The 27,451-nt window shown below is 49.7% G+C and overlaps 1 long non-coding RNA gene and 2 pseudogenes across 3 annotated transcripts; 2 read left to right on the top strand and 1 right to left on the bottom strand.

The window, feature by feature from the left end:
• The first annotated feature begins 896 nt into the window (after positions 1-896).
• On the top strand, positions 897-11,261 carry LOC307067916 (uncharacterized protein SPEM2-like; annotated as a pseudogene). The gene is made up of 9 exons: positions 897-914; positions 989-1,150; positions 1,313-1,370; positions 1,504-2,834; positions 3,965-4,170; positions 4,447-4,914; positions 6,727-6,925; positions 10,271-10,421; positions 11,159-11,261. The product of its transcript is annotated as an uncharacterized protein SPEM2-like (transcript).
• A 58-nt stretch (positions 11,262-11,319) lies between these two features.
• On the top strand, positions 11,320-13,760 carry LOC307067915 (annotated as a pseudogene). Its single transcript has 2 exons — positions 11,320-12,737; positions 12,969-13,760. The product of its transcript is annotated as an uncharacterized misc_RNA (transcript).
• Positions 13,761-19,640: 5,880 nt separating this feature from the next.
• LOC307068488 lies at positions 19,641-25,743 on the bottom strand. The gene is made up of 3 exons (XR_013811456.1): positions 25,671-25,743; positions 21,252-21,301; positions 19,641-19,736 (listed from the first exon to the last, which is right to left on the bottom strand). It is a non-coding gene; the product is annotated as an uncharacterized lncRNA (long non-coding RNA).
• Positions 25,744-27,451: the final 1,708 nt, after the last annotated feature.

The raw sequence follows: 27,451 nt of genomic DNA, 5'->3' as shown, positions 1-27,451 counted from the left end.
GGGCAGGAACTATGGCTGTTCACTGTAATATCCCCAGCACCTAGCACAGATCCTAACCTATACAGCCGGTACCTCTGACTGAATGAATAGGGAATTTTTTTTTTTCTGTAAGGAAATACACTAGTAATAGTGCTTATGTTTGCATGTTGGGACTAGTGGTCGTTTTTTCTTTGTTTTGACCTTTCTGTACTTTATTGTATTATGTAATATGTATTATCTTTAGGATAAAAAAAGGTTATTTCTAAAAGGATGCATTTGTAATGAGGATAAAAAAGCACACTGTAAAAACCTCAAGTTCCAGCTTTGGTGCTCAAACTTTGGACAAGCTACTAAACTGCTCTGTGCCTCAGTTTCTCCATCTGTAAAATGAAGCGAATAATAATATCTGCTCCCTAGTCTGAGGATCATATGAGAAGATGAGAACAAAAGCATTATACAGTATACATCAGAGGTTACAAACTGGTGTGTTTTGTGTGGCCCATGTTGTTGGCCAGCAGAGTTTAAAATTTGAATTGGTTTGCTACTTTTAAAATGTGGATATTTCAGAGAGAAATTTGGATTTTTGGCTTCTCTTGAAACTTTTAAAGAACTGCAGGCTAGTTCTAAGAAGCCCAACAGGCTACATAAGCTGCCCTAATATCTCGAACAATGAAATGGAGGAAATGCTATATGCATGGTCCAGTCACTATGAAGACTGTCTCTCATCTGTAGCAACCCTGCTTGCAAATCAAGTTAAGCAAGGCCCCATGGAGACAGAAGGAGAGACTGAACTCTGGGGACTAGGCTCCATGTAGTGGGAGCCGAGGGCAGAGACGGCCTCATAAAGGGCCTGCTGATTGGATGAAAGATTGGGCACCTCTGCATTGTGACTCCCTGCAACCTGCCTCATTATGACCATGCTCCCTCACCTGTTGGTGGGTGTCCCCAGGTCCTGGCATGAATTCACTGTGGGTCAGGGCCGGTGGGCAGGGGGCGTCCCACGGTCCAGGTGGCCCTAGGACGCCCCCCCACCATGGAAAACCGGCTCTGGTATGACAACTTGGGGTGCTGCCATCAATACCAAGAAAGTACCCAGAATGTGGAGGACTAACTACTCCTGCTGCTGGGCCTTGTCATTCTTGTCAGCATTGGGATCAGCATGGCAACTATGGTCAGCGATGGTTGGGGACCACCAGTAGGGGTGAAGAGGGCAGAGGGTGGGAACCAGCTGCAGACTGCACCTCCGTCTGCAGCAACGGTCTTGGCTGGGAATGGGGGTGAGGGTAGAGAGCCTGGCCTTCATTTTCACCCACCCCACCCCACCCCACCCCAGATATGGCATGGGCTCCAGAATGCCTTAGACAAGGCCATGTATTGGATTAATCAGAAAAGTAAGTACAGAAGACAGGTAGGGGGCACACCACCCCCGCCATTCCCAGGGCCCTAGAAACCAAGGTCCCCAGGTTCCCAACCCTGAACTCTTCTGACAGTTGCCCTGCCCTCATGGACTCTCGCTTCCCACAGATGAAATCTCGCAGGCTTGTGAAAGTTCCCCCAAACAGCCTCCAGCCAAGCCCAAAGACATCCACGTCCACTGCACCCTGGACTCTATGGAAGTGAGAATGGCCCGGCCCACTTGCTACTCCTCGTCCTCCTACCATCATCTCCTCAACTGTAGCTGCAGCTGCAGCTGCCGCCCCTGCACCCACCAGCGGAGGCCGAAGATCCGCAGACAATTCCCCTACAGCCGCTCAGGCTTCCGTAGGCCGCATCACAGCCACGGGATGTCACAGCTGCGGCTGATGCCCTCCTTTGATTGGGAGGACCCGGACTTCTGCCTGGAGGAGGAGGACGACCTTTCCTTCCCACAACCAAAGTACCCGTGGGGGTGCTGGGGAGGGCTCTACCAGCAGATGGGCCTGCCCTCCAACGTGGGCCTCTGGGGCCGCCAGGGTGGCATCCTGGCCAGCCTGCCACCACCCTGTCTCTACCTGTCGCCCGAGCTGCACCGCATGCCCAAGCATGTGGAGGCCAAGTCCGAGCTAAGGCTGCAGTCCTTCGGGGCCCCCTGCTCACCATCCCGCATCTAGGGCCACGTGGACACTGACCAGTGGACCTCGTCTCCACCACTTCCCTGATGGCTGCCCCCTAATCCTCATGGGTCCCTGGGGGACACAGCACTTACCCCACAAGGGGCCATCTCCCGTATGTCTCCTGGGATCAGCAGCGGCGTGGTCTGGAGGGCTCGGAGCCTCCATCCGCCCTGGTGCCTCGGGGCTGCCGGCCCGAAGCCTGGCAGCGCAACTCCCCCCCGGCCCACGGACGGAGCCTCCCCAGCTGTGCTCACAGCCAGCCCAACCGCAGCCCGCACCCCTCCACGGGACACTTGAACTACTCCCTGGATCCCCACGAGATGCGGCGCCGCAGGCCGAATGGGCAGAGATGCTGCCTGTGAGGCGCCCTCTGGCCACCTCCGCCTCCCTCACGGTGCTGGCCGAGGCCTCTACCAGCGGGCCTCGGATCCCAGCTCAGCGCTGTTCCTCCGCCCCTCCCAGACTCTGCCCGACGTCCAGGCTACCGAACACCCTCCAACCGTGCCCACCTTCATGCCACTCAGCTGGAACCCGTGGGACAATGCCAACTACCAGGTATATGACAGACTGGAGCTGAAGTGGCAAGTGCAGGAAGCCAAGTGCGGGCCAACTCGCTGCTACCTTCCACCTCGGCCTCGAGGCCCTCCCTGCATGGAAGCCAGGCTGGGAAAATGAACTCGCCAGCAGCTAATGGGGGCGGGTGGGGGGCGGCAGGGCATGGAGAGAGGAATAAAGAGCGCCAGGGTCCAGGAAACATTGGCGGTCTGTGGCTTGGAAGCGCCACTCCTTCTGCCAGCTTGGGTCCCTGCCCTTGGCTTCCTGCAATAAGAAGCCAGTGTCCCCTTCTTGGCCTGAGGGTCCCCTTGGTTTAGTGGCCACAGCCCTGCCAGCAGGCCCCTCCTGGTCCGATACCATGCACTAAGTAGATCTGCAGCTGCAGTCTCCAAACCACTGGTCTCTGGGCACCTCCTCTGTGTCTCAGCTGTCCCTGTCCCCAAAGAGCCTGATACAAGATTCTGCTTCCAAACTGGGAGGTTCCACATCTGGGCAGGTCCAGCTCCACAGCCAGTGAAGGGCATGAAGAAGGCTGAGACTCTGGACTCCAGCCAGGCCTTCAGCAGGTCTCTGAGGCCAAGGTCTTCCTAGTCTCAGGAGGGGCCAAGAGATGGAATGTGTCATTTGAACAAGTGAATCAGCGGGCGGTGAGCAAATGACTGACTGCTCGAGGGGAGGTGAGCCGGCCTCCGGGCCCTGTTTGACTGTCCAGGCTCAGCTTACCTGACCCTGGTAACCAGGGAATGCCATACTGGGCCCTCCTTTTCGTCCCCCTCCTTCACTGTGACACCACCACCTGCCCCATTATGACCCAGTCTGGCTCCCTGTATATATATGGAGACCAGGGGACCCAGGCAGTCCTGAGACACCAGGCCATGGCTGAGTAAACCCATTACCTACCCAAGCCGTGCTCTGGCACCACCCCCAGGAAATCGCAGGACCTACGAGACTCAATTCTTCTGATCCTGGTAAGCTTCATCTTGCTCAGTGTGTGAATCAATGTGGTGACTCTGGTGAGGGCAGGATCTGGGCAGTGGGGTTGGGGGAGCCCTGGGGTCTTGAAGCGGCTGAAATGGGTGGGCTGCTGCGCTGTGGCCGGACAAGTGTTGGATTTCAGGGCTCACCCTGATCCCGGCCTCCACCCTCCCTTGCTTCCCTCAGCTCTGGATGCATCTGAAGAGATTCTTGCGGGCAGGTTTCAACCGTATTTTCCCCAAAGGTAAGTGGGCGCCAGGGTGGGCTCAGGGTATGTGGGCCTGTCCCCTTTCTTCAATCGCTGCCTTGATTCTCAGCCCCTCAGGAACCCAGGCCCTGTCCAATCCCGCCTTTCCCCACAGACAAGCAAGACAGCTGTGTAGGCAGCCATCGCATGTGCATGCGCTGCTCCGTGGATCCCAAGAACATACGCTCAAGAGTTCCTCCCCGCTTCCACCATCACCCGAGCTTCCTGCTCAGGCACCCAAACCACCTTGACTCCTGGATACCAGAAACAGATGATGAGACGGCTTCTAAGTGCTGCTGGATGCCGCCTCAGTGTGGACGGGTTTGGGCTTCCACGGAGGCTCCACGGGGACTGTGGAAGTAGGGGGTAGTGGGAGCTGGGGACGCCCCTCCGGTCACAGCCTTAAAGTCCCAAGACACCTTTAACTCCAGGTAAGAGACATCTTCCAAGCTCCGCAGGAGAAGCAAGGTGGACGTGGCTCCACTCCGCCTGCCCCAAGAGAGCAAGACTAAGACCCCAGACTATGAACCAGCCCAGGCCCCAGCCCGGGCCCAGACCTGCCCCCCAGTTCAGCTCCCTGCACATTCTCCTGCCAAGGCCCAGACCTTCTCCTACAAGCACCCCCCTGAGCACACTACCCCCCAAGCCAAGACCCGCTCCCCAGCCCTCACCCCTGAGCACAGCCCCGCCCAGGTCCATGGCCCTGAGCACACCTCAGCCCATACCCCAGCCCAGACCCAAGCCCAGGCCCCCTCACATGCCTCAGCCCAGTCCCTGGGCCATACATCTCTCTGCACCCTGAACCATGCTCATCTGACCTATACCCATGCCAACACTCTGGTCCCTCCCCAAACTTCTGCCCCTGCCACTACTCCTGCCCTAGCCCCTACACAAGCCCCTGTCCCGATCTCTGCCACAACCTCCGTCCCAGCACTGGTCATGGCCCTGACGACCACTCCAGTCCCTTCCACCACCCCTACCCCCATCCTAGATTCTATTCCCTCTACCTTGTCTGCCTTCAGCCAAGGCCTCTCCTCCGGCCATGTGGTCTACGATGCCCGCAGCGTAAAGCAGAATTTATTCCATGTGTGTCCCCCTCAGAACTCTGGGTACTCCAGAAATGACTTGGGTACCCTCTCCAGGACCCAAGAGGGGCATGGTCTGGTGAGCTCTGGTACAGCTGAGCAAACACTGAAGCAATGTAGTGGGGACAGTGCCAAGCCGTCCACAGGACCCATATTGGGTTACGTGGAGTTGGGGAATATGGAATGGAAGATCTCAAATGATGCCACAGACAAATTTGTACAATCCAAGACCTTCACTTACTGTAGCTTCCACCCTTGCCAGTCTGAGAAGAGAAACAGGGATCCCCAGAATCCAGTCTACCCCCAATTCCTGGTGTACTCCAAGGATGCTGCACCTTCTCAACCTTGCTTCCATTCTGTGACCAGTGCCTAGAGCTCACCATGCACCATGCCTCCACCATGCACTCTTTCTCTGCTTCTTGATTCTCCCAGATCCTTTGTCCTTCATCAACACAGCAACCACCAGAAGCCCTCCACCTTAATACAAACCCCCACCTTTCCCCCAACCTCCAAGTCTCCTCAGTCTGTCCTCTCTCCCCAGGGCCCCATCTCTCCCCAGTTATCCACTACTTCCCAAACCCAAAACTAGACCCAACCTCCTGAACTTCATGGGAGTCTAGGTCTCAACCAAAGCTCTGTCCTCCAAAGGACCCCAGGCCTTACCGGAGACACAGGCCTCCCCAAGAACCCAGGCCTTGTTCAAGATCCAGTCCTCCAGGATCTACGGGGCCTTAACGAACATCCTTACCTCTGCAAGAATCCAAGCCTTTCCCAAGATTCTGACCTTCACAAGAAGCCAGTCATTACGCAAGGTTCTGGCTCCCAGCAGATCTTAGGTTCTACTCTACATGGACGTTTCTTTAAAAGGCCATACATCACCCAACCCTCTGACCTCCACAAGAACACATCACTTCTCCAAAGTTCTTACATTCAGAGGAGCTCAGCCTTTATGCATGATTCTGGAGTCTATAGGAATCTAGAACAAAACCAAGAGCCTGTACTCAATAAAAGTCGAGGGCTTTCTCAACAAACTCACTTCCATAATAGCCCACACCCTTTTCAAGATTCTGAATGTGACAAGAGTACAGGTAATGCCCAAGATTCAGGAGTCTCTAGGAGTCCAGACTTTACCCAAGATTCTGGGCCACAGAAGAGTCCATACCTTGCCCAAGACTCTGCAGTCAACAAGAGCTCAGTCCTTTGCCAGGAATCTGGTCTCCATAAGAGCCCAGCCCTTGTGCAAACCCCTCGCCTCCATAAGTGCTCAAGCCTTACACAAGACTCAGGAGACTACAAGAATCCAGGTCTGACCCAAGATTCTGGAGTCTGCAGGAGCCAAGGCCTTACTCAAGATTCTGACCTCCATAAGAATCCAGGCCTTACCCAAGCCACTGAAGTCAAAAGGAGATGTGTCCTTACCCAAGATGCTGGAATTTACAGGAGCTCAGATCATACCCGTGACCCTAAGTTCCAAAAGAACTCAGGAATTAATCGAGATCCTGGCCCCCATAAGGGTCCAGCCCTTACTCAAGACTCTGGCTTACCCAAGAGACCAGGCCTCCATAACAACTCAGGCCTTATCCCAAACCCTGGCCTTCACAAGAAACCTCTAGGAACTGACTCTGTCCAAGTTTTGGGCCCACATCAGACCCAAAAGTCATTTATATCTGAGGCAGTTCCTCGAAAGGAGGATGCAGGGCAGCACATACCATGGACTTCTGTCCCACCCAGTCACAACTCCTGCTCTGCCAAGGCTCAGGGGGCGTACAATGACCTGCTAACCTCCTCGCAGCGAAAAGGCAGCCAAGACTGTGTGTACCACCCCATTGATACAGTTCCTCCAGCCTGCCAGAACTATCGCCATATGTCTATGCCTCCAGAAACCAGCTGGAAGCCCTACTGTCCTGGTTCAGGCATCCGGCTAGGGTGTGTGGTCTTTGACGCCCGCCGGAGACAGCGGGCAGGGACAAGTGCAAAGCTCTGTCTCCCAGGTGCCTTCACCGAGAGACTTCCAACTGCCGGAGTCAAGCTCCAGCGAGTCCGGGGATAACCGAGGGATGGGTAGCATCGGCGAAGGAAATAAATCTATCACACTTCTTAAAGTATCAGCATTGCATGTTTCTCTCTCTTCTTTATTGTTTACAATCACAGGTTTATATATTGTAGTTGATTACTTTACCAGGTACGTGACCAAACAATCTTAGCACAATCAAACCTCAAAATGTTCTATAAAGATTTTTTTTAAAAAAATATCCCCTAGTTTCTAGATGTCCTATTAAAATATTTCAACCTTTTACAATGGTTCCATGAAAATATTTACAATGTACCCTGCATGCCCTTTCTCCTTGTTTCCTTCAACTGAGACAGTGTTTTCTCCCTATCCTAGCAACCAATTCTGCTCTAAGCATTTGCTTTTCTATAATTAATCTTCGTTTATAATAGAACCATAAATTTCTATATCATCAGGAACTTCGGCCCATGGCCATAACTCCATACTCGAGGGTGTTTTTCATGAAAACATCCCTTTAGTTCCAGGCTCTTATTTCTTTACCCATTTCCCCGGGGCTTTAGTGGGTACTTCCCATTCTGTGGTAGTTTCAGGAGGGGGAGTCCTAGAGAAATTTTTCTTTCACGTGGAGCAGCATCCCCCCAAAATTGCCCCTATATTTAAATTTATTATCATAAAACATAACAACAGAGCTGTAGTCCACCTTCCTGGCACGGCGCTGCCTTGCAGTTTCGCCTTCCGTTGCTTCATGACTTTGTCATGGTGCAATGGCTCCAGGATGGCTTCCAACATCCAACAACTCACCGGAGACCATCAAGGAGTGGGGATATCAGTGTGTGGTGAGAAACATAGAAAAAGAGGGGACAGGTAAGCATGAGGAATAAAGAGACAAGAGAAGTGTTCTGTGGACTTTGGAGGACATCCAACCCAGCCCCATCCCACAGGGCCTGATGAGGACTGAAACTATCCCTGCTTTCCCTCCATCGCTCTCTAGCTAAATCCGTTATCCCCAAGGCCCTAGAGCTGCACTGTCAATTACAGTAGCCACTAGCCAAAGGCCTATTAGAATGTAAATTACTTAAAATTAAGGAAAATTAATTCTATTAAAAATTAAGTTAAAGTTTAAAAATTCTCTTCCTCAGGGAACAGAATTTCCCTGACATCCAATTCTGTTCCCTGGTGGTGCAGTTGTTGGGACTTGGTGCTTTCACTGCTGTGGCTGGTTTTCAATCCCTGGTCAGGGAACTCAGACCCCGCAAGCTTCATGGATTGGCCAGAAAAAAAATTCTGTTCCTCACTGCCATGATCTTCTAAGTGCTCAGTAGCCACGTGGGGCTAGCGGCTACTGTATTGGACGGCACAGATTTAGAACATTTCCATCATCATGGAAAATGCTATTGCAGAGCAGTGCTTTAGAGTTTAGAGCAATTTGCCTTTCCCTGTCACCCACCCCCAGCATCTTAAAGCTCCCCAAGAGGGCAGAGAACTTAGTTCTTTTTAGGGTGGCTCAGAAGCCACCCTCTGGGGAGGAGGTAACATGTAGGGATGGATGCCCAATGCCTGATGTCCCCAGACTGTGAGAAAGAGCCCAGGCTTCAGTTTTCCTCATCTGGTCTCTTGAGTCACGACCACATGTATGGAAACTTGCCCCCACATGCTGGGCTGTGTTTGGGGCTCTTGGTTACTGAGGGAGAAGACCTCTCTTTGTCAGTGAGTAGGAAACCTTGTGTTTTAGGCTCCCCAAATTGAGGCCTGGATTCTGAGGGTCCCCTCCTTCATAGGCCTCTAATTTTTTCGAGGTGTCTGCACTTAATTTTCTTGCCCATGGACTTAGGCCTAGTTCACTGTGGAGACAGAACCCTGGGGAAAAGGAATGTAAGAATTCCTGGTCCAGTATGCATTGGTCTAATCTGTGAGCGTGTCTCTGGTGTCCTATCTTTCTGTCCTATTATTCTGGCTCCTAGTTTCATCCTGGACTTAAGCTGTGTCCACGGTAGCACTGTTTGCTGAAAGCCATTTCCTTCCCCTGATTATTTTTCATTGTCCTGCCCTAGCCCAGCTGGGGTTTCCTCTGGACTTGATTTTCAGTCCTGATAACTCTTCTGTATACACACATAAGCTGCGACATTCCAAAGTGTTTTCCCTGCCACCACTTGTGTGTCTGAGGTGGGCAACACTAATATGTCCCTTCCCTGAGTCAGATGTCCATCCCTGGGTCACTACATGCACACTATCGGCATGTTCTTGTCTAACGTTACCACCACCGATTCCAAGGAGATACGTCCCAGCTGGAGAGCCCATTTCCAACACCTCTCTGGCTCAGCTCCGACCTTGGGCAAGTCATGTGCAACCTTTCTAGGCTTGCAGTCTCATCTCTATCTGAAGTTGTAATTGCACGCAAGAACCCTTCTAGATTAAAATGACCAGGGCGCCTCTACTCCCAAGTGAGATGTAGAGTCCCCTATTTCTCCGCATGCCCTAGTGTATGCCCCTCATTATTGTTATTCAGATCCGTCCTATTAGGCCTCTGTTCTAACCCCAAGGAGTGTTTGTGCGGTTGACCTGACCTTGTAAAGACACAGAATAGTTTATCTCTATAGAAGCTACAACTTCCATCAGGCACTACTTCAAGGGAACGGGAAAGGATGTGGGTGCGTGGCCCCAACGCCCTGGTAGCTTTGAAGACAAACTACAACTCACAGGATAGCCGCGAGATCTCCGCAGAGCGAAAGGAGTGACTGAACTCTGACTGGAGGCCGGGCTGGTCCGGAACCACCCCGACAGTCTCCCAAAAGAGGCGTGGTTATAATTTAGGGGCGTGGCCTTGCCGGCAGCAGGAAGAAGTTACCTGTTGAATCTTCCTCTCCATTCACTTCCCAGCCTTTGTAGCTAACACTAAGAGGGAAGCCGCAAACCACTACCCTCTTCTGAAAAACAGGTAAGGGGACGTAGGCAAGGGGCAGCGAAGGAGGCTATTGCATTCCTTCAGAGGGGCCAAACAGCTACTTTCTACCTGCTGAGTCAGGTGAACCGTTCCATGGGGATGGGGACCAGCACATGAGGAAAGGGCAAGGACGGAGGAGGTATCTATTTGTTCGCTTTCAAGACTAAATATAGGGCCCTTCGTCTGCAGACCCATTGGCGCACTGTGTCTTCGGAACCCTCCTGGCCTCTGGAAGAGCAAAGAATGGGGGCCAGTTTTCCACAGCAAAAGGAACGGCCCGTCTGGGCTTCCTCCCCTCTGTGTATTTCCTAGCTCCAAAACGACAGAGCCATATGGTTTCTGCGGTCTGGGGGAGTGCTCCCTGGTGGGGCCCACCGCGCCCAGCCCCTGCCCGGCCGCTCACGGACATCGACTTCTGCTCTGGGGCACAGCAGCAAGAACTAACCCAGCTGATCCAGGAGCTGGGTGTGCAGGCGAGCTGGAGTGAAGGTCCCAAGCCAGGACCAGATCTCCTCCAGGCCAAGGACTTTGCTTGGTAAGTAACCATCCCAGCCTTCGGGAACTTGCAGCTCTCAGCTCCGCCTCACCCTGCCCCAGCTCTGGATCACGCCTTTTACGATCCCTTCTCTTTCCTTAGGTCAACGTGGTGACTCTGGTCAGGGCAGGATCTGGGCAGTGGGGTTGGGGGAGCCCTAGGGTCTTGAAGGGGCTGAGGTGGGAGGGCTGCTGGGGTGTGGCCGGGCAAGGGTTGGATTCCAGGGCTCACCCTGCTCCCGGCCTCCCCCGTCCCCTGCTTTCTTCAGCTATGGAGGCATCTGAAGGGACCCTTGTGGGCACTTTTCAATCATATTTTCCCCAAAGGTGAGTGGACACCAGCGTGTGCTAAGGGGATGTGGGCCTGTCCCGGTCCCATCTCGCCTTTCCCCGCAGACAAGCAAGCCAGCTGTGTAGGCAGCCATCGCATGTGCATGTGCTGCTCCATGGATCCCAAGAACCTGTGCTCAAGAGTTCCTCCCCGCTTCCGCCATCGCCCAAGCTTCCTGCTCGGGCACCCAAACCACCTTGACTCCTGGATACCAGACAAAATGATGAGAAGGCCTCTAAGTGCTGCTGGATGCTGCCTCAGTGTGGATGGGCTTGGGCTTCCACGGAGGCTCCACGGGGACTGTGGAAGGAGGGGGTAGTGCGAGCTGGGGAGGCCCCTCTGGTCACAGCCTTAAAGTCCCAAGCCACCTTTAACTGCAGGTAAGAGACATCTTCCAAGCTCCGCAGGATGAGCAAGGTGGACGTGGTTCCACTCTGCCTGCCCCAAGAGAGCAAGACTAAGACCCCAGACTATGACCCAGCCCAGGCCCCAGCCCGGGCCCAGACCTGAACCCCATTTCAGCTCCCGGTGCATTCTCCTGCCAAGGCCCAGATTTTCTCCTCAGCCCATGCCCCTGAGCACAAGCCCCCCACCCCAGGCCGAGACTTGTTCTCGAGGCCACGCCCATGAGCACACTTCCTCCAAGGCCCAGGCCTTCTGCCTAGTTCACCCCACTGGGAACACTCCTGCCAAAGCTCAGACCTTCTTCTCCACCTACTCCTCTGAGCACGCTCCAGCTCAGGCCAAGACTTGCTCCACATTCCAGCCCCCTGCGCACACCATCCCCCAGGCCCAGACCCCCTCCGAACCCTCAGCCCTCAGCACGGCCCTGCCCATTTCCATGGCCCTGAGCATACCACAGCCCATACCCCAACCCAGGTCCAAGCCCAGGCCCCCTCAACATGCCTCAGCCCAGTCCCTGGGTCACAATTCTCTCTGCACCCTGACCTATGCTCGTCTGACCTATACTCATGCCAACACTCTGGCCCGTCCCACAACTTGTGCCCCAGTGCCTCCCCCAACTTCTGACCCTGCAACTACTCCTGCCCTAGCCCCTACACTAGCACCTGTAACAAACTCTGCCACAACCTCTGTCCCAGCACTGGTCATGGCCCTAATGACCACTCCAGTCCCTTCCACCACCCCACCGCCATCCTAGATTCTATTCCCTCTAACTTGTCTGCCTTCAGCCAAGGCAGCTCCTCCGGCCATGTGGTCTACGGTGCCCACAGGGTAAAGCAGAACTTATTCCATGTGTGTCCCCCTCAGAACTCTGGGTACTCCAGAAATGACTTGGGTACCCTCTCCAGGCCCCAAGAGGGGCATGGTCTGGTGAGCTCTGGTACAGCTGAGCAAACACTGAAGAAATGAGGTGGGGACAGTGCCAAGCCCTCCACAGGATCCATATTGGGTTACGTGGAGTTGGGGAATATGGAATGGAAGATCTCAAATGATGCCAAAGACAAATTTGTACAGTCCAAGACCTTCCCTTACTGTAGCTTCCAACCTTGCAGGTCTGAGAAGAGAAACACGGATCCCCAGACCCCAGTCTACCCCTAATTCTTGGTGTACTCCAACATGCTGAACTTTCTCAACCTTGCTTCCATTCTCTGACCAGTGCCCAGAGCTCACCATGCACCATGTCTCCCAAATGCACTCTTTCTCTGCCTCTTGTTTCTACCAGATCCTTTGTCCTTCATCAAAACAGCAACCACCAGAAGCGCTCCAACTTAATACGAACCCCCACCTTTCCCCCAACCTCCTAGTCTCCTCACTCTGTCCTCTCTCCCCAGGTTCCCATCCCACCCCAGTTATCCGCTACTTTCCGAACCAAAAACCAGCCCCTGAACTTCATGAGAGTCTAGGCCTCAAGCAAGGCTCTATCCTCCAAAGGACCCGAGGCCGTTCAAAAGACTGTAGAGTTTCAGAAACCCAGGACTTACCCCAAATCCAGGCCTCCACAAGAACCCAGGCCTTACCCGAGACGCAGGCCTCCCCAAGAACCAAGGCCTTGCTCAAGATCCAGGCCTCCACAAGCTTCCAGCCCTTACCCAAGACCCTTACCTCTGCAAGAATCGAAGCCTTTCCCAAGACTCTGAACTTCAGAAGAATCCAGTCATTACCCAAGATTCTGGCTCCCAGAAGATCTTAGGTTCTACTCTACATGGACGTTTCTTTAAAAGCCCATATCTCACGCAACTCTCTGGTCTCTGCAAGAACACATCATTTCTCCAAACTTCTTACATTAATAGGAGCTCAGGCTTCATGCACGATTCTGGAGTCTATAGGAATCTTGAGCGAAACCAAGGGACTGTACTCTATAAAAGTCAAGCGCTCTCCCAAAAAACAGGCTTCCATAATAGCCCACACCCTTCTCAAGATTCTGGATGTGACAAGAGTACAGGTAATGCCCAAGATTCAGGAGTCTCTGGGAGTCCAGACTTTACCAAAGACTCTGGGCCACAGAAGAGTCCATACATTGCCCAAGACTCTGGGCCACAGAAGAGTCCATACATTGCCCAAGACTCTGCAATCAACAAGAGCTCAGTCCTTTGCCAGGGATCTGGTGTCCATAAGAACCCAGGCCTTGTGCAAACCCCTCGCATCTATAAGGGCTCAAGACTTACCCAAGACTCAGGAGACTCCAAGAATCCAGGTCTGACCCAAGATTCTGGCATCTGCAGAAGCCAAGGCCTTACTCAAGATTCTAACCTCCATAAGAATCCAGGCCTTACCCAAGCCACTGAAGTCAAAAGGAGATGTGGCCTTACACAAGATGCTGGAATTTACAGAAGCTCAGAACATACCCATGACCCTAACTTCCACAAGGACACAGGAATTAATTGAGATCCTGGCCCCCATAAGGGTCCAGCCCTTACTCAAGACTCTGGCTTACCCAAGAGACCAGGCCTCCATAACAACTCAGGCCTTATCTCAAACCCTGGACTCCACAAGAACCCTCTTGGAACTGACTCTGTCCAAGTTTTGGGCCCACATCAAACCCAATAGTCATTTATATCTGAGGCAGTTCCTCGAAAGTAGGATGCAAGGCAGCACATACAATGCATTTCTCTCCCACCCAGTCAGAACTCCTGCTCTCCCAAGGCTCAAGTGGCCTACAATGACCTGCTAACCTCCTCACAGTGCACACCAGCAAAGACTGGGTGTACCACCTCATGGATACAGTTCCACCAGCCTGACAGAACTATCGCCAGATGTCTACGCCTCCCAAAACCAGCTGGAAGCCCTACTGTCCTGGGTCAGGCAACCGGCTAGGGCATGTGGTCTTTGTCGCCTGTCAGAGACAGTTCAGAGCAGGCAGGGACAAGTGCGAAGCTCTGTCTCCCAGGCGCCTTCACCGAGAGACATCCAACAACTCACCGGAGACCGTCAAGGAGTGGGGATATCAGTGTGTGATGAGAAACTTAGAAAAAGAGGGGACAGATAAGCATGAGGAATAAAGAGACAAGAGAATTGTTCTGTGGGTCTTTGAAGACATCCACCCCAGCCCCATCCCACAGGGCCTGATGAGGACCTAAACTATCCCTGCTTTCACTCCATCGCCGTCTAGCTAAATCTGTTATCCCCAAGGCCCTATAGCTGCTACTGTCAATTACAGTAGCCACTAGCCAAAGGCCTATTAGAATGTAAATTAGTTAAAATTAAGGAAAATTAATTGTTAAAAATTAAGTTAAAAATTCTTTCTCAGGGAACAGAATTTCCCTGGCATCCAATTCTGTTCCCTGGTAGTCCAGTTGTTGGGACTTGGTGCTTTAACTGCTGTGCCTGGGGTTCAATCCCTGGTCGGGGAACTCAGACACCGTATGCTGCATGGCTTTGCCAAAAAAAAAAAAAAAATTCTGTTCCTCTTGGAACTGACTCTGTCCAAGTTTTGGGCCCGCATCAGACCCAAAAGTCATTTATATCTGAGGCAGTTCCTCGAAAGGAGGATTCAAGGCAGTACATACCATGGACTTCTGTCTCACCCAGTCACAACTCCTGCTCTGCCAAGGCTCAGGGGGCCTACAGTGACCTGCTAACCTCCTTGTAGTGAATAGGCAGCCAAGACTGGATGTACCACCCCATTGATACAGTTCCTCCAGCCTGCCAGAACTATCACCAGATGTCTACGCCTTCCAAAACCAGCTGGAAGCCCTACTGTCCTGGGTCAGGCACCCGGCTAGGGCGTGTGGTCTTTGACGCCCGGCAGAGACAGCAGGCAGGGACAAGTGCGAAGCTCTGTCTAGGGCGTGTGGTCTTTGACGCCCGCCAGAGACAGCAGGCAGGGACAAGTGTGAAGCTCTGTCTCCCAGGCGCCTTCACTGAGAGACATCCAACAACTCACCGGAGACCATCAAGTAGTGGGGCTATCAGTGTGTGATGAGAAACCTAGAAAAAGAGGGGACAGATATGCATGAGGAATAAAGGGACAAGAGAATTGTTCTGTGGTTGTTTGAGGACATCCACCCCAGCCCCATCCCACAGGGCCTGATGAGGACCTAAACTATCCCTGCTTTCCCTCCATTGCTGTCTAGCTAAATCCGTTATCCCCGAGGCCCTAGAGCTCCATTGTCCATTACAGTAGCCACTAGCCAAATGCCTATTAGAATGTAAATTATTTAAAATTAAGGAAAATTAATTCTGTTAAAAATTAAGTGAAAAAGTTAAATATTCTCTTTCTCAGGGAACAGAATTTCCCTGGCATCCAATTCTGTTGAGGAGTCATAAGCGTCATCTTATGAGATGAGATGATAACTACCATAATCCCCATTTTACAGGTAGGAAATTGTGTCCTAAAGCTAATAAATGAGTGACCTGGGTTCAAACCCGGGTAGTCTGGCTCCGGAATCTCTACTGTTAACCACTTTGTTGTATTACCACCAATGAGATGGGGAGAGGGACATGTTGCTGTAAAGAGGATGGAGTAAAGATGGGAGAAGAGTAGACGTTAGGGAATTAAATAATGGGGGAAAAATAAGGGCAATTAAAAGACTGGAGGAGAGGGAAAAATAATAAGAAGGAGAATGAAGATAAGGAATCATAGACAAACAAAAGATGGAAACAGAAAGTCAGTCAATGTGGATTGGGGACATAAGGAGGACCCAGGAAGACCTGAAGAAAGGCTGCCATGTCAGGCAGGATGCAGAGAACAAATGAGGAATGGCGATTCTTACATGATGGTGAAGGTGCCGTTGTAGGCGTTAGGCTCTGGCTCAGGCACTCTGTGGAGCTTCTGCTTTGGGCTGAGACCAACACACGACAGCGTCTCATTTGTGCAGGTACAGAGCTCACATATGCTGATGTTTGTGGTGGCATTCTGTTCTGGCTGTTTCTTCTCTGGGGTATATTTTACACCAGGAAGACCTGTGGATACTGAATACTGAGTCAAAGGAAAAAGAACTGTCTCAGATGGCTTTGGTTGCTGAGATATGTTAACTCCCAGGTCCACAGGTGGAACTGTGACTTGAGTCAGGTTTGGTTGTGCAAGTTTCACCTCAGGGTGTTTTGGAGGGGGAGCTGTAGTCTTCTTCCAGGCTGTAGAATGCTCAGACTCTTTAGTAGGTTCTGGAGTTGTGGTAAGCTCCAGGTCCAAAGGTTTAACTGTGATACTTGGTGATGTTGGATGCTCAGTATGATCCTGATCTGGTGCTGGAACTGTCACCTCGGGATACAATGGAGGTTGAGTTACAACTTCCTTAATGAGCTCTGGAGGCTGAGCTTGGGTCTGCTGCATAGTTGGAGAAGGTTCAACCTCCATACTGGATTCCAGAGTTCACGTAAGTTCCAGGTCCAAAGGTTGAACTGTGGTCTCACTCCAGGTTGGATGCTGAGCCTGAACTTGCTCTGGATTTGGAAATGTCACCTCAGGGTAAGTTGGCGGAACTGCAGTCTGCTGCAGGGCTGCGGAATGTTCAGCCTACGTTGTAGGTTCTGGAGCTGTGGGAAGCCCCTGGTCCAAAGGTTTAACTGTGACACTGGGCAAGTTTGAATGCTGAGCTTGATCCTGTCCTAGTGTTGGAACTGTCATCCCATAATGCACTGGAGTTTGTGCTACAACCTCCTTAGGTGGCTGTGTAGACTGAGATGGGGCCTCCTGCTGGGCTGGAGAAGGTTCTGTCTCTTTAAGGGGTTCCAGAGGTAGGTGTGGGAACTCCTGTTGGACTGGAGAAGATTCCATATTCTCAGGGGGCTGTAGAAGCTGAGGAAAGGTCCCTTGAGGGACTGGAAATGGTTCCACCTTTGCAAGGAGCTCTGATGACTGAGCATGAAACTCCTGCTGTGTGGGAGAAGGTATCACTTCCTTAGGGGGCTCAGGAGATGTAGCTGAGCCCCCCTGGGGAACTGGAGACTGAGCTGGTGCCTCCTCCTGGACTAAAGAAAGCTCTACCCCTCCAGGGGGATCTGGAGTCTGCGTAGGGTCCTCCTGCTGCACTGGAGGATGTTCAACCTCTTTAGTGGGCTCTAGAGTTAAGAGAACCACCAGATCCACGGGTTGAACTGTGATGTTAGGCAACACTGGATGTTCAACTCCACCTGGACCTAGAGGTGAGAATGTCACTTCATTATGCGCTGAAGATTCAGCTGCACCATCTGTAGAGGCCCCTGGAGGCTGACTTGGGTGCTGATGCTGGACTGGAGAAGGTGCAACCCACTCAGTGGGCTTTGGATGCTGAGCTGAGCTCTCCTGCTGGCTTGGAGAAGGTTCAGTTTCCTCAGGAAGCCCTTGAGGTTGAGTTGGGGCTCCCTGCTGGACCGGAGAAGGTTCAACATTTTCACAGGGGGTTGCATGCTGATCTGAAACCTCTTGCTGAACTGACAAAGGTACCAACCGCTCAGGGGACATTGTAGACTGAGCCGAGGTTTCTTGTTGGGGTGGAGAAGTTTCAACCCCATTAGTGAACGCTGGAGTTACGATAAGTGCAAGATCCACAGGTTTAACAGTGACATTGGGCCGCTGCAGAAGCTGAGCTCGATCCTGACCTAGAGGAGAAGCTGTTGTCACATGAAGCTCTGGAGAGAAAACTACAGTCACATTAGAGAGCTCTGGAGACTGAGTTGGAGCAGATTCAACCTCACCAGGACACTCTGGATGCTGAGCTGTGTCTTCCTGCTGAGGTGGAGAAGGTACAACCTCAGGAGCCTGTGGATGCTGATCTGGAGCCTCCTGATGGCTTGTGGCAGGAATAACTTCTTCTCCAGGATGCTCTGGATACTGAGCTGGGGTCTCCTCTTGTACTGAAGGTTTATTATGTATACCGGCTTCTGGAGATTGGGCTGGAGCCTCCTGTTGAACTGGCAAAAGTTCAAACTCCTCAGGTGGCTGTGAAGGCAGCGTGGGGGCCTCATGCTGGGTTGTAGAAAATTCTGCATTAGTAAGGGGCACTGAGGGCTGAGCTGAAGGCTTGTGCTGATTTGGAGAAGGTCCCACCTCTGGAGTGGGTTCTTTTGTGATGGGAAGCTCCACATCTGCAGGTTTGACAGCGACACTGGATAACTTTGAATGCTGAGCATGAGGGTGACTTGGAGGTGAAACTGTCATTTCATGATGCTCTGGAGGTTGAGCTGGCTGTTCCTGTTGAGTTGGAGAAGGTTCCACCTCCCCTGAAGAAGGCTCTGGAGGCTGAGCTGGTTGCTCCTGCAGGGTTGCAGAAGGTCCTATCTCCGGAGGAGACAGAGCTGGGATCTCCTGCTGGGTTGGAGAAGATTCTGCCTCATTAGGAGGCTCTAGAGACTGAGCTGAGGCTTCCTCGTGGGTTGCAGAAGTTTCAGCTTCTCCAAAAGACTCTGAAAGCTGAGCTGGGGTCTCCTGCTGGGTTGCTGCTTTCACCTTCTCAGGAGGCTCTGTAGGCTCAGAAGGCTGAGTCGGTTGTTCCTGTTCACTTGGAGAAGGCTCAGCTTCCACAAGAGGCTCTGGAGGCTGACCTGTGGGCTCCTGCTGGGTTGGAGAAGGTTCAACTTCCCCAGGAGGCTCAGAAGGCTGAGCTGGCTGCTACTGCTCCCTTGAAGGCTCATCCTCTCTAGGAGGCTCTGGAGGCCTAGCTGTGGTCTCTTGTTGGGTTGGAGAAGATCCTGTCTCCTCAGGATGCTCAAGAGGTGGAGCCAGGGCCTCCTGCTGAGCTGTAGGAAACTCAGCTTCCGTAGTGGCCTCTGGATTGATGGTAAATTCCACATCCAGAGGTGGAAGTGGAACACCGGGCAAGTTTGAATGAGCGTGACGCTGAACGCCAGGTAGAGATGCTACCTCATCAGTCACTGGAATTTGAAGTACATACTCAGTAGGGAAAGCTGGAGACTCACTTGGAGCCTCTTGATGGAGTAGAGAAGGATCAATCTCCTCAGGGTGCTCTGGAGGCTGAGATGGGGCCTCCTGCTGGACTGGAGTAGGTTCAATCGCCTCAGGGCGCTCTGGAGGCTGAGATGGGGGTCTCCTCCTGGACTGGAGAAGGTTCAACCTCTTTAGTGACCTGTGCAGTTATGGTAAGTGCCAGATCCAGAGATTTAACAGTGCCATTGTACAAGTTTGACTGCTGAGTTTCATTTACCACTTGATGAGCTTCTAGTCGAACTACAACCTCCTAAAGTGTCTCCAAAGGCTGGGTGAGGGCCTCCTGAGGACTTGTAGTTTCTAGTTCCTCAGGGGCCTCTGAAGGCTGAGATGGAGCCTCCTGCGGAAGTGGAGGTGGTTCTACCACTTCAGTGGGCTCTGGATGCTGAGCCTGGGCCTCTGCCTGGGGTGAAAAAGATTCAACGTCCTCAGGGGTCTGTGGATGCTGAGCAGGGCCCTCCTGCTAGGTAAAGATTCAGCCTCCTCAGTGAGCTCTGAATGACGAGTTTGGGCCTCCTGCTGGGATGCAGAAATATCTCATCCTCATCAGAAGACTCCCTGTTGTGTAGCTTTTGTGCCATGTTTTCCTTGCGTGTGGCGCTGAGAGGCCTATACATATCCCTAAGCCAAAGTGGCCGCCTTCTCCCGAAAAAGCCCTCCTAGAACACAGAAAGGGAAATATTAATTCTGCATCTCCCCTGCTTTCTCTGGCCACAGTATTTTATCCTCCTCACATCTACCTGACTCTCACTTTCCCCTGAGCTTCTCTTACGCAGCAGAAATCAAAAAAAGCCCCTTGGAGGAAAACACACACAGTTAGTGTTACATGTCACTTTTCATCTCTCGCACAATGTGTTATCTCTGCTTTCATTAGGACTAAATGGGTACCTCAGCCCATAATCACAATGAGCAAAATCACCACAGACCCAGGATCATGAAAATCATTGCATGCATGCTGGCCTTCCAGAAGTTCTCTGTGTCTGTCCAAAATGGACCCCAAGTGTCTCTGGAGAGACATTTGTACGTGGCTTAGCATGGAGCATAGGCAGGATTTTCAGCCCCGTTCACCTTTCTTTGCCCTTGGCCAACTGCCCTCGTGCAGTGAAAACACTGCACAACGGCACTGGGCAGAAACTTGTTACTCCCTTAGACGCGCTTCACACCAGTCGGCTTCGGACTTAGTTGCACATGCAGCATTTGCTGGGGGTGTGGGTGTGGGGAGAAGGTGATTTTATTTTCCTGGCTGCTCTATCCTATAAGTTGAATCACACCAAGTAAACACCTGAACCCAACGAGCAAAGTCATCTATAGCTCTCTGACTTTCACTCTGCAGGCTGTCACTCAGGTGTCAGTGAATTGTGGAAGCATTTTAAAGGCTGTGACCAGCAGGGAAGCACAAAATACTCTTTTCGAATACAAACAGAATAGAAAAAAATCACAGTGCACAATAAGTTTGCTTCAGAAACTACTTATGTCCGTATAGTATGTGTCTACTCAACTGTGACATAAAACTTAGCTCACAGCCCAAGCACGGTGTGTGATCAGTAGAGAAGTCCTCAGTGGAAAGGGACCATCTTCTTCTTGGTAATCACTAGCAGTATGAACATGGGGCAAGATATTTTCCCTTTCTCTTTCTCCAGTTCCTTATTACTAAAGGAAGAGACAAACTACTGTCTAAAGTTTCTCCCGGTTAAAATTCTACGAGGTTTGGATAAAGGGAATAGAGAGTAGGGGCCTGAAAAACAGTAGGATGAGAAGGGAAGTTTTCTTGCCACTTTCCAGAAGGGACTCATATGTTCTCCCTTTCGTCAGCTTTGAGTGAGGCCAGCCCCTAAATCCCCAACCATGTGGCCCTCCCTACCCCAGAGCCTCCTAGAAGGCCTCTGGCCTGGCCTGATGCCTGGGAGCCAGGCATCAGCCCAGCAGGAACAGGTACAACCAAAACCTCTCCCCGTCCACCCTCTTTCCTTAAAGGACTGGTGCAAGCAGATGAATGTGTGCCAGTCCTGTTCTAACTCAGCTTGGGCTCGGGAGCTACTTCTGCTGATAAATAAACTAGGGTAAACTATTAGGGTAATTAAGCGTTCTTCCTGCCTTTGGTGAGGAAATTGAAATAGATGAGTTCTAAGTTCTCCTCTAGTTGTAAAATTCTGCTTTCAAAGACCAATATTTACCTTCGGCTTCTTTTTCTATCTTCCTCTTTTGCAATTCTATGAGAAGAAATCTGTCTTGAAAGAAAACAGGATCATGATTATCCATTACAACTATTTCCAAATCCTTATTCATTCCTTTTTACTTTAAATCTTATCTAGCCAGTAAGATGATAACTCTTTCAAGGAAAGGAATTCTACCCTGTTTAATAATCCTTTGACTCTTCCACAGTACCTAACTTAGGGTCTTGCATGCAGCTGGCGATATATTTTATTGACTGTTTTAGATAACGTTCAACAGATAATTCCTAATAAAAACTCTTAGAAGTAGGAAAAGAAAATAAAAGTATCTGGCAGAAACCTAAGCATTGTTTTAAAGTCAAGAACAACAGTAGGATGCCCAGTCATTACTGCTACTATTGAGCATTGTGGAGGAGGTCTTAATCAGTACGATAAGAAAAACAGAAGTATTGGAAAGAAGAGACAAACATATTTGCATATGAAACAAGGAACCTAAAAAGACTAAAAGAATCAACTGAAATTTTATTGGAGGTAACATGAGTAAGATGGCTCCATACAAAATCAAGAGATCAACATATTAGCCTCAATAGCTTTCCCATATAACACAACTAACTAACTAAAAAACAGAAGAAACACCCAATTTACTATATCAATAAAAATGCATAAAGTACCTAGGAATAAATTTAACCACAAATTTGTAAGACCTATGTGATGAAAATATTAAAACTTTTTTGAAGGACATTAAGAAGTACTTACATGGCATGAGATACCATCCTCCTAGAATGTTGTAAAGAGGTCAATTCCCTTCACATGAAACTAAAAATTCAATGCAATCCATTTATAGCCAAAATAATTTTTAAATAAAACCTGGCCAGCTGACATTTGGTAGAGAATATATGTAAGAATAGTTATGAAATGTATGCAAAAGAAGGTCAAAGAGTAGGACCTTGCCATACCAGATATAAAATATATTATAGAGCAACTGGAATTAAGCAGTGTGATGTTAATACTGGTACAGGACAAGATAACTGGATCACAGGACAGCATCCTGATGAAGATAGCATATTAGACCAGGGAAGAAAAAATAAACCATTCAGTGAAAGATTTGAAAAGAATCAGATCTTCATGTAGGAGGAAAAAGTTAGATCCCTTACCTCAACCACACAAATAAATACAACAAATTCTGGACAGATTATAAAAGTACTTGAAGAAAATATTAGAGATGATTTTTACGTCACGAGGTGACAAAGGCCTGGCTAACAAAACCCACCCCACATGAGCCATGAGCAGACGACAGGCAGATATGGTGGCAGACTGTCAACACACCTCCTACTCTTCACAGCCCTTGCCCCCTTTTCCCCTGGGCTGTTTGTCTTCTTCTTGTTGACTTACAAAACTCTTGGGAGTTCCCTGGTGTCCAGTGGTTAGGGCTTGGCTCTTTCACTGCTGTGGCCCGAGGTTCAATCCCTTGTCAAGGAACTAAGATCCTGCAAGCTGCACAGCATGGCCAAACCCCACCACTTCGAAACAAACAAACAAAAATTCTTTATGGTAAAGAAATACTGGCTTTCATTGAATTTCAGTGTTTCGAATATTTCCAGTGGTTTTGTCTCTAAGGAGACAAGACAAAAGAGTGGAGTAGGGAGCACCAGCTTTGCAGTCGGGTGAAACTGCCTTCTGCTTTTGGTTTGGCCGCTGGGGCCTTACACTGATCTCCTTCATCTATGAAGGAGGGATAGTAATATCATCCTCACAGGACTGTGGGCTTTAAATCAGACAGTATATGGAAAACTCTTCATCTTACACTTGGCATGAATCAGTGCTAAGCTGGTGTCACAGACAAGATGGTGGAATATAGCAAAGACTCTGCTTGTGGCATCAGGCTCTGAAGGCTCTTTCCCACCAGAAGATTATAGAAATATTGCTTTTATTTTCTTCTAATACCTTTATGTGGTCTTTTTTCACATTTATGGATATATGTTTATTTAAGATGAAACATGGGGATCTGCTATTTACCCCCCAAATAGTTAGGCAGCTATTCTATCACCGTTTATTCATTTTCTTCCGCTGATTGCAATATTAAAACATGACATTTCAAAAGTCTTAAGAACACAGGGGTCTATTGCTGGACTCTATCCTACTTCAAATAAATATTCGGTTGAATTTTTCCTCACTGTGGAATTGACATAACGCCTCATCTCTCTTCCGTTGAACACCATTATTGTCTACCATAGGAAGAACCCTGCATGGCCCCTGTCCTCCAAAACCTTATCGTATATGTGGGGAGAGGAAATAACGGTTAGGACTCCTCGCTTTCACTGCCGAGGGTACAGGTCCAATCCCTATTTGGGGAACTAAGGTCACATAGGCCCAAACAAAACAAAACAAAACAAAACAAATGCAAGAAGTTAAAAACAATAAAAAGGGGACTTTACAGAAATTCTAAAAATGCCAAAGGCCATATGCCACCTGAGATGTAGAGGGTACAGTCTGGGCAATGGCCAATGACTAGCAAGCTAGTCCCCAGCCCCCTAGGCTCAGAAATCATACTCTTCCTCACCAAGAGAGAACTCACGTCTTCCTGTTGTGGCAGTCTCACTTTAGCAATAGCACAGGATTGATCAAACATCAGAATGCCAAATTATTACTTGACAATGAGAAATACATCTGTTCTACACACAGGGCATCTGTGTCTACACAATCAGAGAATTACCTTCTGTGGGGACAGGCCTCCGTGGCACACTAAAGCACAATCACAGAATCGAAGGCTACTTGGTGAGAACAGAATTAGAAAAGGAATCAGCTGAATCCAGACTTTAATGGGAAGGCCTGAGGTAACTGGATCCATCCATCTCCTCAACAGGCAGCCTGGCTAGTGGGCCTGACTCTTCAGTTATGCTGCCTAAGGTGCCATCTCTACTCTTGGGCAATGTGAGGATGGGCACTGCCCATGTTGGTCTCTCCTCACCTTTTCTATGCTTTCACGAGTGACCAACCCTCCTGCAGATAGACACATTTCTCTTTAGAAGTTAGTACATCATGTCAGGTTTTATTCAAGTGTGATAGGCCAGGAAGCCATTGGTCCTTACACATCTCTGCTCAGCTCCATGATGTGCTAACCTTGGTGGTTCTCTCTTGGGGGGCTGCCTTTCAAAAAACTGCTTACCACTTTGGTGAGTTCTGAGGGGAGGGGACTGCTTTGCTATGGCCCCTAAGAAATGGTGACAAACCTCACAGGACTAGGATCAGGAGGGCTGGAGTATTCAGGGAGGGCTTTACAGAGAAAGATATCTGAACTTGAGTTGGCTTTTCAGTGATTCATAGAGGAGTTCCACAGGCAAAGCAAAATAAAGGAATTTTAGATGGACAAAGGCACAGACAAAAGTAGGAATGGGTATGGTGTAACTAGCGTATAGTGAGGAGCTGCTTTGGCTGGAATGGAGGGCTGCCATTACAGGAGAAAAGATAACTAAAGTAATGTGGAGTGGTAGGGTAGAATCAAGACTGTCAGCCTATTAAAATCACTCTTTTCATGTTAGCAACTGCCTGCTGGGAAAAGGAATAAACCACTATGTAACTGAACAAAAGGTAAACAGGCTAGCTCCAGGAATAGGCTACTATAAATATTTTAGGGTAGCCTGCTGCAAGATTTTACTTGCAGTGTTTTAATGGAACCTATCTACACAATTCCTAATACACCGGAGAAGAAAGCTGCTAAGTAAACCTGAGGAATTGACGAGATCACACTTTTGTCTTTTAGGCATGTCCTTTTAGCCCTCCCAGGGTGACTGAGAGCTCCTTGAGTATGGAGATCCTATATCTCTCATCACTTCAGCCAAGAAGGAAAGAAATCAACAGTAGAATGAGAGTGACTGGTGAGTACATCAAATCAGCATACTTTTTTGATTTGAAGAAAATTTACTATCATGTCAACTCTGGCCTTCTTATAAACTTCACGTGTCAAAATAGTCCAATAGCTTGTTATCATGGATCCAATTCCATAGGGATCTCCTGGGAGTGAAGTTCCTTTTAAAAATCCTGTGGGGACTTCCCTGGTGGTGCAATGGTTAAGGATCCGCCTGCCAGCACAGGGCACACAGGTTCGATCCCTGGCCTGGGGAGGTCCCACATGCTGCGGAGCAACTAAGTCAGTGTGCCACAACTCCTGAGCCCGTGCAGCTACAGCCCGTACTCCACAACAAGAGACGCCACCTCAGTAAGAAGCCCATGCACCGCAATGAAGACCCAACGCAGCCAAAAAAAAAAAAAAAAAAAAAAATCCTGGGAATATACTTTTGATTAAAAGAACAAAGTGTATGTCAGTCCTCATGGCTAAAGGGAAGAATCAAGTAGTAGCAGGTGGAAAGGTGGATTTGATTCTCAGTTTCTGGGTTCTGAATCTGAATTAATTCTTGTCCTTACCTCAATGAGACAGAGAATTGTAACACAAATCGTCACTACTACAGGTACAGATACTGCCAAGAGGAGTTTGTTGTTATAGTCATAACCTGGAAGTTCTTTTGGGAGCTAAAAAATATATATAACAATTTTTAAAAACAAGGAGATAGAAGGGATGAAAACTTACGATTCTTAATCCTATTCTAAACGATAGCTAACTATTCTTAAACTACTATGAAACCCAATCCTTTCAGGAGAGTAGCTTCTATAAGAACAAGCCAAATTTAATGTTATTAGTCTTATCATTAGCATTTTCTTCTACAATCTACCTACAATTTATTTATCTTGTGTTGTGTCCTTTTCGCGTCTACCCTAGGAATAGTGACACACTCTCTCAATGAGCAAAGTTGGAGATCACTGTCTTAGCCCGTTTCATGGCTGAAGATAAGATACTGACTAGGAGCCCATGGTATTCCCGCTTGGGCACGTTAATGGCATGTCCTAAACTGAGTAAAAGTCCAAGTCCCATGTGTCAGGGGTTATCCTCACCTCACTTGACTCCTGCTCTTTCTGCTCACTCTGGGCTTCTGTGCTCTCACTGATATGGTTGTCAGCTTTCCACTGGTCCATATCCCATTCCGCTTTGGACACATTTACTTCTTGCTGCTTGCTGAGAAGCTTCATCAGGAGGCCTGTTCTAGAGATGAGGTTGGCACAGGCCAGCTGCACGTGGGTGTCCGAGCAGTCTATTTTCAAAGTCTGGATAACATGAGAAATGAGCCTTTGCACGTCATTGTTGGGGATGAGGGACCAGAGCTGCTGGTTTAGCTGAGTTTCAACTTGATCACCCGGGGATGCGAGCCCTGGGAAAGTGAAGCCTGTGGGCTTAGAGGATAATTCAGTGGCCATGTTGTGGTGCTCCCATTGTGTTTTGTTGGTGTGTTGAACAGCTGGCATACTGTTGTCTGCAGCAACAGTAGAATGTGCAGCGGAGACGTTCCTATGGGTAGTGTTTCCAGGGCCGGTTCCTCCTGGCAGAGTAGCGTTTCCTGTAGAAATAATTGCTTCAGAAACGTTTTGTGCAGTATTGTTTTCTGAAGTAGTGTTTTCTGCAGAAGGGTCTGAAAGAGAAAATAATTCTGGAAAAGGATTTTCCTGAGAAGTCACTTCTCCTGAAGATGAAACAGCCTCTCGTGGAGGGGAATTTATGAGACTCCTCACGACAGATAATGGAGGGCTTGCAAGCATCATTCTATCAAGTGAACTTTTCTTTCTGAACTTTCGACACCCTTTTTTTTTTTTTTTTTTTTTTTTTTTGTGGTACACAGGCCTCTCACCGTTGTGGCCTCTCCTGTTGCGGAGCACAGGCTCCGGACACACAGGCTCAGAGGCCATGACTCACGTGCCCATCCGCTCCACACCATGTGGGATCTTCCCGGACCAGGACACGAACCCGTGTCTCCTGCATCGGCAGGCGGACTCCCAACCACTGTGCCACCAGGGAAGCCCCTCGACTCCTTTTAACTTTGGGTTTTCTGTGGACCTGATGAGACCTAATTTTATGGAAGATGTATTTTTTTTTCCAGAATGTGAGATCAATTCAAAGTCCTTAATATTTCTAACACTTGCCTTTGCATCTTCGAAAACATGAATAGTGTTGGATAAGTCTTTTGATTTGCTTTTAAACTCAGATGGGGATTTTGGCGGGATGGAGCCACAAGGCTTGCCCTTGAAGTATGGTTTCAGGGAAGAGGAGCCTGCGGCCTTGTGTTCCTTTATGAATGAAGACTCTGCATTGGAGGACT

This window comes from Hyperoodon ampullatus (assembly GCF_949752795.1).
Source record: "Hyperoodon ampullatus genome assembly, chromosome: 19".
Taxonomy (NCBI): domain Eukaryota; kingdom Metazoa; phylum Chordata; class Mammalia; order Artiodactyla; family Ziphiidae; genus Hyperoodon; species Hyperoodon ampullatus.
This window is presented reverse-complemented; position numbering and strand designations above follow the sequence as displayed.